Genomic DNA, 13,214 nt, shown 5'->3' with positions numbered 1-13,214 from the left:
ATCGAGTTTGCTGATAAAGCTCAACGACAACATGAGGCAAAGATTATGATGATAAGAAGTGACAACGGTACCGAGCTCAAGAACTACACCTTGAATGAGTTTCTTAGTGGTGAGGGGATCAAGCACCAATATTGTGCACCTTATACACCTCAACAGAATGGTGTTGCGGAAAGAAAGAACCGGACGTTGATGGATGCGGCAGGGACCATGATGACGGAATTCAAATCTCTGTACAACTTCTGGGCCGAAGCCGTAAACACCGCTTGTCATGCATCTAATCGAATCTATCTCTACATAGGATTGAACAAGAATCCTTATGAAATTCTTACCGGTAACAAGCCCAACCTCAAGTACTTCAGGGTTTTTGGGTGTAAGTGTTTCATTCTCAAGAAAGGCGTCCGTTTGTATAAATTTGAACCTAGAGCTCAAGAGGGCATATTTCTTGGTTATGCTACAAACTCTCGCACTTAACGTGTCCTCAACAAGTCCAATGGGCTCATTGAGGAGACGTGTAACATGGAGTTTGATGAAAATAATGGTTCCAAAGTGGAGCAAATTGGTCTTTGTGATGTAGGTGATGAAATTCCTCCCCAAGCCATAAGAAGAATGGGTGTGGGACACTTCCTACCTATTGAGGAACCCCTTGTGACCGAAGGAGAAGGACAATGTTCCACTCAAGTAGAACCATCACCAACGCAAGACCCACATGCTTCCGAAGAACAAAATGAAGGTCCTCAACCTCGTGGATAAGATCAAGGGCAAGATCAACCACATGATAATGGTGTTTCACCAAGTGATGCCCAAGATCAAGTCCACATCCCCGAGCAAGCTCAAGATCAATACCATATTCAAGATCAAGATTAAGCTCATGATGGCGCTCAAGATCTTCAACGATGCTCCTCTGAATGTTTCTCCTCAACTTTCCATGGAGGACATATTAGAGAGGCAAGCCGCTAACAATGATGCCAAGGTTGAACATAAACAACATTTGTTGGAGAACGTCTACGGCAGCTTCAAGAGAGGGGTAACCATTCGTAAACAATTAACAAACATTTGTGAACATCACGTGTTTGTTTCTTGCATTGAATCCCTCAAGGTACAAGATGCTCCCAAGGACATGGAGTGGGTTGAAGCCATGCACGATGAGCTAATCAACTTCAAGCGCAACAAAGTGTGTCGTTTGGTGCAAAGGCCAAAGGAGGATCACAATGTCACTGGAACCAAATGGATCTTCAAGAACAAGCAATATGTGAATGGTGTTTCCCTTTGCAACAAGGCAAGATTGGTGGCGCAAGGCTACTCTCAAGTCGAGGGTATCGACTACGGTGAAACATTTGCTCCTGTCGCTTGTCTTGAATATATTCGCATGTTAATTGCATATGCTTTTCATCATGATTTCAAGTTATATCAAATGGATGTGAAGAGTGCATTTATTAATGGTCTACTTAAGGAGTTGGTATATGTCAAGCAACCCCTGGGATTCGAGGATCCCATGTTCCCCGATCATGTATACGTTCTCGATAAGACTCTCTATGGACTTAAACAAGCCCCCACGTGTGTGGTATGAGCACCTTACTGAGATGTTGCAAGACTGCGGGTTTGAAATTGGGAAAATTGATCCCACTCTTTTCACAAAGAAGGTTAAAGGGAACTTGTTCATATGCCAACTATACGTTGATGATATCATTTTTGGTTCTCCTAACAAAGCTTTTAATGATGAGTTTGTTGCACTAATGACCAAAGAATTTGAGATGTCTATGATGGAGGAGTTGAAGTACTTCCTTGGATTCGAAGTCAAACAACAAAGTCAAGGAACCTTCATCAACCAAGCAAAATACACTCAAGACATGCTCAAACGGTTCAAGTTGGATGAGCTCAATCTGCCCAAGGCAAACACTCATGTGCCTCTCAAATGCTATCTTGATAGTGATCCCAATGGTAAAGCTATGGATCAAAAGGTATACCACTCCATGATTGGATCCCTGCTTTATCTTTGTGCATCTAGACCGGATATTATGTTGGTTGTGCGAATTTGTGCACGTTTTCAATCCGTACATAAGGAAAGCCACTTTGTGGCGGTCAAGCGAATCTTTCGATATTTTGCTCATACCCCAAACTTTGTCTTATGGTACCCCAAAGGTGCATCATTTGATCTCCTAGGATACATGGACTCAGATTGGGAAGGAGACCATGTGGAGAGGAGGTCAACCTATGGAGGCTACCAATTCCTTGGTTGCTCTTTGGTAAGTTGGTCTTCAAAGAAACAAAATTGTGTTTCTCTCTCGTCCACCAAGGATGAGTGTGTAGCCGCGGCAAGTTGTTGTGCACATATTCTCTGGATGAGGCAAACATTAAGAGATTATGGTGTCACTTGTGACAAAGTCCATCTTTATTGTGACAATGAAAGTGCAATCAAGATCTCCAACAACCCGGTTCAACATTGCAAGACGAAGCACGTTGAGATTCGTCAACACTTCATCCGGGAGCAAATAAAGCGTGGGGATATCAATCTTATTCATATCAATACTAATGAATAACTTGCACATATCTTCACGAAGCCATTAGCTAAAGCAACATTTCATGAGTTAAGGCATGAGCTAAATATCATTGATTCGAGCAATGTGGATTGAATTTGTGCACACCCCACCACACTCATCATTATGTCTTGTTTAGATGTAGGCATGGACATATGGGGAGTCTAGTTCTCTCAGTAAACTATCCCTCCCCCTATTATGCATTAAATAATTAAATCTTTCACGTTTGCGAAAAAATTGATGGTACTTGTGCTTCAAAGATGACTTTTAATCATGGGCCCAAGGTTAAAATCTTTGCTGGCTATACCGATTGACTCAAACATAGGTGGCCTCGGCCACCGCCCCCTCCTATAGAGAGACCTTTTCTTTTGGGAAGCCTATTTTGTGTATGTAGGTCACTCCAACCTTTTCGTTGTGGTTATTGATCTGCTTTCTCGTAGTGTTTCCTGGTCTTTGTTAGTTTTGCGAGCCTCCGCCTTTTTACAAATCAAAAATTTGCATAAGCCTATTTTTCCCTTGATGTGATGCCTTTGGATGTTGTCCTGAGCGGTACTACCACCCTCAAGGACGGTACTACTGCTCACGGGCGGTCGGTACTATCGCTTGACCGAGCCACATGGGGGGTTATGGGGTGGGGCAGGGGCAGTTCCCACTACCCTGTACCCCTTCACCCCTTCTTCTCGCGGGAGTCTCTCTCCCGGCGAATCGGAAGCTCCGGCGACCGCCATCGGATACCCGTTTTCCGCCCACTCTTCTGCGATTCCAATCAGTGGAATCGATCCCCTCCCTCTCCTCTTGCCATGAATGTCGGTATTGTCTGTGTTTTCTCTCCTATGGTTCTCATCTTTTGAATCTAGGTCTTGGACAATATTTGTTGCATTCATCGATTTGTGTGAAAATTGAAGCATGAGTTTGTTGTGGAAGATGTCTAGGGAGTAGATTTGTAGTTTCAGTGAACACTTTGTATGTTTAGTCTCACCGATACTACCAGATCTAACCGGCGACTGTAGGTGCCCCCATGGTCTCCGCCCGCACGGTACTACTGCTAGTGCTACTAAATATACATGTTTTCCCTTCTTACTCCAGATTTACTCATTCTTTTTATCCAGGCTTATAAAGTTGTTTTATAATTGTTTTTCCTTCCTTTATTCTGGTTGATCTCGGGTGGTAGTGAGCGTCGAACGAACCCCTCTCATGAGGGTGGGTCAAAGTGGTTCCGCAATCCCGGTGATGACAACACCAACCCCAATGCACCCCCAAAGAAGAAGGCCAAGGAGGCTACTTCCAAGTCCAAGAAAGGTCCATCTCTGGCTGAGGTTCCCATTAAGGAGTTCTGGTCCATTCGTCGTTGCAATCCTTATGTTCAACCGTGGGAGCCCAATCTCCTCAACCGTCCCTTCTGTACTAAACTATAAGGTTCTATCTATCATGATGTCATTCAACAAAAGAAGATCCTCTATGTTCCTCATGTGAAGATGATAGATATGGATTATCTCCAAAAGAATGTCAATACTTTGGTGAGGCTCTTAGCATGTGTGAGAAGCTTCGTATTATCAGTCTCATGCAGTTCAACAAGGACTTTGATGCATAACTTCTAGTTGTGTTCTATGCTATCGTTCATGTTGGGGATGACAAAGAATGGACTCTCACTTGGATGATTAACAATCGTCAAATGTCTGCTACTTGGAAGGAATTCATGGATCTGCTTGGGTTTGAGGATAAGGGACTCCATACCCCAGTTGGCTTCCGTCCCCATCAAGAAACAACATATACTCACAAGAACAAGCTCTGGCCCTACTCCACGAAGAAGATCTCCTCCACTACTGGCAAGCCCAACTATGTGCTTGAACCAATCCTTGATATCATGCATAGCGTATTAAAGCATACTCTTTTTCCACGAGTTGGTAACCTGGATTAGGTACACTCCTTCCTGGTGTATATGCTCCTTTATTGTCAGAATATGAGGAATGAAACTGAGTGTGAGGCCTTGGTGTATCTCATGTCATGTGGTCGGAGCTTCTCTCTGGCATCTCTGAGCGGAAATGCCCTCTTTATGATCCCTATCTGATGCTTCTAATTGAGAGAACCTTGGAGACCACTTTTCCTGCGGTGTCGTTTGAGTCCGGTGATTTGGTTCCTCATGAGGTGGTGCAGCTTCGCCAGAAGAACAAGTAGTCCACTCATACTGCTCGAGAGGTGGATCTTCTTGAGAATGAGTCTCATGAGAATCATGAGGATGGTGATGTTGACTTTGTTGTTGGGGACACGGCTGCTTCTAGTTCCATGCGCCCTCTGGCTGAGCCATCTTCGGCTAAGAAGCTCACAAAGAAGATGAAGAATTTGTTTTGCATACAAGCTCGCGGTCAGTACAAAGCTCATGTTGCAGACAAGGAGGCAAGGAGCCTGCACAAGGCGATAGGCACACATCTAGGGACAAAAATCCAGAGTGGTTCTGAGGACTCTATCACTCATGAGGAGGTTTGGACTTCCAAGAACTACAAGTGGGATTCTGATGTTGAGCACACCGAAGAGTCCGACGAATATTGATGATGATCCTCTGCTTCCGCTACCACCTCGAGTCGTTGGTTTTTAGGTCTCTCTGCCCTTTTGGGGGTCTCAATACCAAAGGGGGAGAGAGTATAGGGATTTACTTTAGTTGCTTGTGGTCTCTTCGCTCGTGAACTCTTCTTTCATTTGCTTTTCTTTGGTTTGTTACATGGTTATGAGACTTCTTCATATGGTTTGAGACATATGATATCCTTTAATTATCCCTTGTCATATGTTGCGAGTTATGTTTATCTTGTGCTATATATTTACTCTCACATGTCACTCCTTGCAAGATATATTCATCTCCTATCCTAGTTCTACAAGTAGTTTTTTGTTTATAAAATATAGGAAGAGTGTTGATACTTGTGTGTGCTCTTTGCATTCCAAAAGCCTACCCAAATAGGGCACACATCAAGGGGGAGCCTCGTCTATATTTTGTACATAGTGCGGTCTTGCTTATTTTCTTATGATACTTGTTATAGCAAATCCCACATTGTCATCAATCCACCAAAAAGGGGGAGATTGTAAGAGCATATTTTTACCCGGTAATTTTGGTGATTGATGACAATGTATTTGCGGACTAGTCGTGTGCGCTAAGCCTTTCAGATAATTCATCATCTAGCACAAGACGATTCAAGCCCCTCGGTGGATAAGAGTAAAGACGGTTTTTGTCCTTCGTTTCTCTCTCGGTGGAGTTGAGTCACAGGAGAACCGTACTATGCAGAGAGGGTCCATATTGGAAAGGTTTGGGTGTAATCATCACGTATACGATCTTGTGCACCCATCCTTTTCCCTGCTTCAATGGTGCTTTCCTCCTTGCCCTCATTTGCGTAACAAGGTAGCAAGCGGTAGTATCGCTTGTGTGAGCGATAGTACCGCTCAAGGGCGGTAGTACCGGCATATACTACCGACTACCCTTTTGTTCCTATATCTTAGGAAGAAGGGCTGAGTGGTAGTACCGCCCTATACTACTGTCTACGTTTTTGTTCCCAGTTTTGAGCAGAATTGTCGAACAGTGGTAGCGCGATAGTAGCAAGAGGTAGTACCGCCCGCTACTACCGGCTACCCTTCTGTTCCCCAGATCACCCTAGTCTACCTGAGCGGCAGTAGGGTGAGGTAGTACCGCTCCGGAAGTACTATCCTCATTATGCCTTTGCTCTGTGTAGCTGCCTCAGCCGCCCCAGCGGTAGTACCGCTCCTAGGAGCGGTAGTACCACTAGTGTGCGGGCTGAGTGGGGATAACGGTTGGAATTGTCCCCACACTATATAAAGGAGGTCTTCTTCCCCAAGGAGGCCACCTCTTCCTTCCTAAGCTCCATTTTTGCTCCAAGATCCATATTCGCTCGATGTCTCTCCCTAGCCAAAAAAATTGTTGATAATCTAGGTTTTGGTTGAGAGGGCCTTCCGTGGACCCTTCGTGGATGGAGCCCTTCGTGGAATCGTGCAACTGTTACCCTCCACGGGTTGAAGACTCCATCAATGTGGACGTACGATAGCACCACCTATCGGAACCACGCCAAAAATTGCCATGACTTCATTGTGTTTGATATTCCTAACTCTAGCATCCTTTACTTTCTTACACTTGCATGACATTTACTTTATGTTACTCAATCTCTGGATATACATATGTAGGAAGCTTTGGATGTATCTTAACTTGTGCAAAAATCTACCTAAATTTCAATCAAATTAAACAGTGTTCTTTTACCTTGTTAAGTTTCTATTGACCCCCACCCCCCTCTAGAAGGCACTTCTCGATCCCACACTTAGAGATATTGTTCCAAAACTCTCAGCCACATTCCCGCATTCGCTTATGTCCAAAACCCTAAAGTCTATCTCGGTCCCACTAAAACACATCTATTCGGACCCATAGATAAACACTTGAGATAGACAGTGTCAAAACCTAGCAACTCGGACTCACCAAAGAGCACTTGCTAACCTTTTGTTACCTATTGATTTTATCTCGGAATTACCGAGTAGTTTCAATCAGTCTCATCAAAGTGTGGAAAGTTATTAGGTCGGCACCCATTCGTCTCACCAAGTTGTTTCATCCGGTCTCACCGAACAACTTAAAGTAGTGCATAAAGGTGTGTAACAGGTAGATTTTTGGTGTTGCCTGTATATATCCCCACCCATTCCACTAACTCTTACGGAGCAACTAGGATGAAACTAACACATGTCCATTTTCTAAGAGAGAACCACTTACCCATGTGTTGAAATTAAGAGAATCCCACCCCAACCTTTGGTCCTTGATTTCTAGCCTCCTCAAGTTGTTTTCCACTTCAATTACTCACCTACCACATTGTCAAAATCTATGAGAGAGTGTTTGAGTGTTGAGGAGACTATATTTTAAAACACCTACCACATTGCCAATCTCTAGCCTCCTCGTCGGCTCCGGCATCCTCTCGCTCGCCTCGGCCACCGCGCAGCTCGGCTAGGTCGTGGTTCCCGCCACCATGGCGCTTTTCGGCGTCGCCATCTACTACAGCTCCACACTTCTCGCCGACTGCTACCACACTGGTGACCCGACCACCGTCAGCCAGAACTACTCCTAGTGGAGGTCGTCCGAGCGATCCTCAACTATGCAAAGTTGAAGTTCGGTGGCGTCATACAGTAAGCCAACCTCGTCGGCATCACCATTGGCTAAACCATCGGCGCCTCCATTAGCTATCATGCCATCACGAGGGCCAACTGCTTCCACACAAAGTGGCACGACAACTTGTACCACACCTCCAGTACGCCCTACATGATCGGCTTCGGTGCTCGCAGATCGTCTTCTCTTAGATACCCAACTTTGATCAGATACGGTGCCTCTCCGTCGTTGCCTCCGTCAGGTCCTTCACCTACTCTAGCATCGGGCTCGGGATCGAAATTGCCCAGACTGTGGGCAACGACGGCTTCCAAGGCACCCTCACCAATGTCTCCATCGGCAGCACGACGGGCATCACCGTGATGCAGAAGTTGTGGCGCGTCCTGCACGCGCTGGGCAACATCGCCTTCGCCTACTCCTTGTTGACTATATATGTTATGTGCATATTGTGTATCTAGCTCCACCTCCTAGTTCCTTGTATATTTGAGGTCGTGGCCCACCTTGTACATTATATATACGTGCGATTGCACCTGATCAGTACATTGTGCAATTCCATCATCATACATGGTATCATTTTTCGGGTTCTAAACCCTAGCTTCCACCCGCCGCCGCCGTCGCGCACACACCTCACCCGCGCCACCGCTGCATCTCCCACCCGTCGCCGCACCGCTATCCTCGTGTCGCTGTCGCCACAATCCCTAGTCACCGCCGCAGTGCCCTCTTGCGCCGCCGCCGCCACAATCCCTAGCCGCCGTTGTCGAGCTCTCTAGCACCGCCGCCGCTGTTTCTTCCTCCACCCGTAGCCGCCGTGCTCCCCAACGCCGCCGCTGCTACTATGTCTTCCATCACATCTTCCGGCTCCAACCTGTTCACCGATGCCAATCCTCCCGATGCCGCCCACATCCGCAACCTCAACAACCACGAGCGAGTTCCGGTCCATCTTACCCAGACGAACTCCTACTACTATGCACGGAAGACCTATTTCTCCCTTGTGTTCCGAGAGTACAATCTTCTCGATCACGTAGATGGCTCGGTTGACTCCAGCCTTGTGTCTACGCATCACGGGTGGTCCACCATTGACGTCACCCTCATCCGCTGGTTCTTCCTAACCATCTCATCCGATGTATTTCATACGGTCGTGCACGACGGTGACAATGCCCTTGCGGTTTGGACCAAGCTGAACTGGCTCATCACCGACAATCTCCTTCAACTTCGCGTCTTCTTGTAGCAAGAGTTTTTTCGGTGCCACTAGGACAACTCCTCCATCGATGGATATTGCACTTGTCTCAATACCCTTGCTGGCGAGCTCCGCGACATTTTTGCGAAAATTGATGACGACGCCCTTCTCAGCACGCTCACCGCTGGCTCAACAAAGATTTAGGGAACGCCGTGGCGAACCTCTTCCTCATCACCGAGCCCTCCTTCGCCAAGTTTGTGGCCTATATCCGGTTGGCGGAGCGTCGGGCCATGCAGGTTGCCCTCGCCGCCGGCACCACTCGTGGAGGCCCTCCACCACCACTCGCCGCTCCACAACAGCAGTGGCCCCCCTCAACGCAGCAACCGCCGCTACTCCCAACACTGTCGGCACCCTTCGGCACGCACCAACCGCCACCCACGCCTGCTCGAGCTGCCCGCAAAGGGGGCGGTCGGCACGGTGGTCGCCAACAGCAGCAGGGCAGCACCCCGAGCAGCAACATGTGCAGTAGCCTCCTCCGCCTTGCGTTGGCGGCTACAACCCGTGGACGGGTGTTGTCCATGCATACACAATGTCGGTTCCTCGGGCCCCGGCACCGACCCTTCCTGCGCCGCGACCACTGGCACATCAGGCATATCTTGCCAGTCCACAGTCGTACGGAGGGCACCTGCCTCCCCCACCGCCGCTGATAACCGGTGCTTATGGTGTTCCCATGGCGTCTCCATCACCCCCGTCGGCCATGCCTCCATCGTCGACGCTTCTCGCCGTGTTGCACACCACTCATTCGCCCAACAACTAGCCTGGTGGCGGTGACTGGTACATGGACACCGGTGCTACTGCCCACATGTTCGCTCATCCGGGTAACCTCACCTCCTTCTCTCCCGTCAACACCACCACCCGCATCACTGTCAGTGATGGCTCCATTGTGATAGCCTGGCTTATTAGGGATGATAGACTACTCATATCAATAAGGAATTCCTTCTTTTCCGGGAGCCCATTCGGACAGAACTCCCAAGTTAAGCATGCTCGGCTTGGAGTCGTTCTAGGATGGGTGACCGACCGGGAAGTTGATCCCGGGTGCGCATGAGTGAGGACAAAGTGCACATAAAAGACTAGTATTGATATGTGGGGCTAGTCTAGATCCCGCCAGGAGTAACGACCATCGATGGGTGTGTCCGGGGCGTTACAAGTTGGTATCAGAGCCGGCCCTCGCGGTTACATGGATGTTTGCGGACAGGTGTGCGGCCATGTTGTTCATGACGTTTGTGACTCGTCATGGCACACGGCATGGCACATGTACTGGACTAGATGCACAGATGTTTGTGCCAAGAGGGAATGCTCCTGTGGCCCGACGAGGACGTCGGTTCCTCTAAGTGGTGTTGTATGTGATAGCCTAGCTTATTAGGGATGATAGACTACTCATATCAATAAGGACTTCCTTCTTTTCCGGGAGCCCATTCGAACAGAACTCCGAAGTTAAGCATCCTCGGTCTGGGTGCGCATGAGTGAGGACAAAGTGCGCAGAAAAGACTAGTATTGGTATGTGGGGCCAGTTTAGATCCCACCGGGAGTAACGGCCGATGTCGGGTGTGTCCCGGGCGTTACATCCACCCTTCTGATCACACATGTCGGGCGCGCCTCGTTCCTTCTACTTCCATGCCAATCACTTTATCTAACATTTTTGTTTCATCTAACCTCATTAAAAATCTTGTTTCCGTTCGTTATCTGGCTCGTGAAAATCCTGTAACTGTTGAGTTTGACGAATTTAGTTTTTGTGTTAAGGACGCTCGAACTAGGATGGTACTCCAGTGATGTGATAGTCCCGACGACGATCTCTATTCAGTCCACCCGAAGTCCTCCGCTACCACTGTTGCAGTTGCTCTCTCTTCCGGCGTCGACATCTGCACGCCCGTGACGCAAAAGTTGTGGCACCTCCTGCAGGCGCTTTGCAACATCGCCTTCGCCTACTCCTTCTCCAACGTGCTCATCGAGATCCAGGACACCATCAAGGAGGCACCACCGTCGGAGGCAGCCATGACAAAGAAGGCAATGGCATTTTACGTCATGTGCGGGTGCATGGGCTACGCGGCCTTTGGCAACGACGCGCCGGACAACCTCCTCACTGGGTTCAGCTTCTACGAGCCCTTCTGGCTGGTGGACGTCGCCAACGCCACCATCGTCGTGCATCTCGTCGGTGCCTACCAGGTCTTCTGCCAGCCCATCTTCGCCTTCATCGAGCGTTGGGCCGCCGTCAGATGGCTAAACATCGGCTTCGTCACGCCGCCTTCTTCGAGCATTGGGCCGCCGCCAGATGGCCAGAGAGCGGCTTCGTCATGCCGCCTTCGTCGAGCGATGGGCCACCGCCAGATGGCTAGAGAGTGGCTTCGTCACGCCGCCTTCGTCGAGAGTTGGGTCGCCGCCAGATGACCAGAGAGCGGCTTCGTCACGCAGGAACTTCGGGTTGGGCCGTTGGCAATGAGCGTGTTTTGGCTTCTCTAGCGCTCGGCATTCGTCTTCCTGACCACCTTGGGCTTGGTCGCCATGGCAATGCCATCCTTGGGCACCATCGTAGGGATCATGTGCACGCTCACGTTCTGGCCGCTCACCGTCTACTTCCCCGTGGGGATGTACTTGAAGCAGCTTGAGGTGGCTCTGCATCAAGGCGCTCACCGTCGCCTACCTCACCGTGTCGATGGCCGCCACCATGGGAGGCGTGTTCAAGGTGTTCCGCCCTTTCAGTGGCCAGCTATGCCCGCCATACCAAAACAGCTTTGGTGTCATCAGGTATGTATACTCCAGTATAGAGTTGGTATAGAACTAGATTTTTTTAGAAAAGGAGGATTCACTCCGGCCTCTGCATCAAAACGATGCATGCAGCCGCTTTATTTAAGAAATCCAACAATTGTCCAAAGGTTTCGAACAAGCTCCAAATGGGCAGTACAAAGATAAAAAGTAGTACAAAAATATGCCACAACCGGCGAACATAGTCCTAGATGCCTAACCATCTATCCTACTACTGGACCGCCATCCAAACTGGTTGTAGATATCCCGAGCTACCATCTCCCACATGATAGACCTAGTAACCAAAGGCTCCCTGGTCTCCGCAGGAGTTAGTAACGACCATGTACGGATCAGCGTTGATGCCCTGTAGAGTACCTGCAAGAAATTTATATTTGATAATCTGTTAAAGGTGACATCATTCATGTAGTTCCATATATCCCAAATTAATTCACATACTCCTATATGAATATGTCTGGCATAAATTAAATCAACCCCATTTAGCCACGTCCCGAACAACGTGTCAATGCTATCCGGCGGTGTAATATTGAAGGCTATACGAATAGTTTGCCATAAAAAACTTGCTAGCGGACATTGGAGAAAAAGATGTTTGATAGTCTCATCATGGTCACAAAAAGAACATCGTTTACTTCCCTCCCAATTTCTCTTCGCCAAATTATCTCTAGTAAGGATCACCTACTTGTGCACAAACCACATGAAGACTTTGATATGCAACGGCGCTTTCACCTTCCAGATATAATTGGACTTTGGCAATGTTGTTGTGTCGATGAGACTCAAGTACATCTACTTGACAGTAAAGATGTCAATAGACGTAAGCTTCCATTTAAGCATATCGGTCTCTTCCGATAGCAGGACATCCATAAGTCTTGTGACTCAATGCAACCATGCCTCCCATCTATGCCCTAACAGAGCTCTCCGGAATTGAATATTTAGAGGATTAGACTGTAATATTGTGGCAACGTATGCCTCCTTACGTTGAACAATATTATAGAGAGATGGATATTTTATGGCTAGAGGCGTATCCCCCAGCCACATATCCTCCCAGAACCTCGTTGATTTACCATCTCAAGTGATAAATTTGGCTTTGTGGGAAAATGTTGCTTTCATTTTCATCAAGCCTTTCCAGAAAGGAGAATCATTTGGCCTGAGTGTTACCTGTGCCAAGGTTTTAGATTGTAGATACTTATTACGCAGAATTTGTACCCACATGCCCTCTATCTCCACATATAGTCTGTATAGCCATTTGATTAGCAGACATCTGTTATTTACCTCTAAATTTTCAATTCCCAATCCTCCCTGATGTTTAGGTCTGCAAATAATATCCCATCTACTAAGTCAATACTTCTGCTTAATGTCATCGCTCTACCAGAAGAATCGAGATCTATATAAGTCCAATCTTTTCTGTACCCCTACCGGCACCTCAAAGAAGGACAGAAGGAACATTGGCATGCTCATGAGAACGGAGTTCATCAAAATGAGTCTTCCTCCGTATGACAAAATCTTACCCTTCCAGCAACTTAGTTTTTTCTCAAAACGGTCCTCAACACATTCC

General features: G+C 47.8%; 1 pseudogene; it reads left to right on the top strand.

Moving 5' to 3' along the window:
- The first annotated feature begins 706 nt into the window (after window positions 1-706).
- Window positions 707-11,290, top strand: LOC123396550 (annotated as a pseudogene).
- Window positions 11,291-13,214: the final 1,924 nt, after the last annotated feature.

This window comes from Hordeum vulgare, chromosome 5H, assembly GCF_904849725.1.
Source record: "Hordeum vulgare subsp. vulgare chromosome 5H, MorexV3_pseudomolecules_assembly, whole genome shotgun sequence".
NCBI lineage: Eukaryota > Viridiplantae > Streptophyta > Magnoliopsida > Poales > Poaceae > Hordeum > Hordeum vulgare.
Note: the sequence above shows the minus strand (reverse complement) of the source record. Positions and strands in the feature narration are given on the sequence as shown.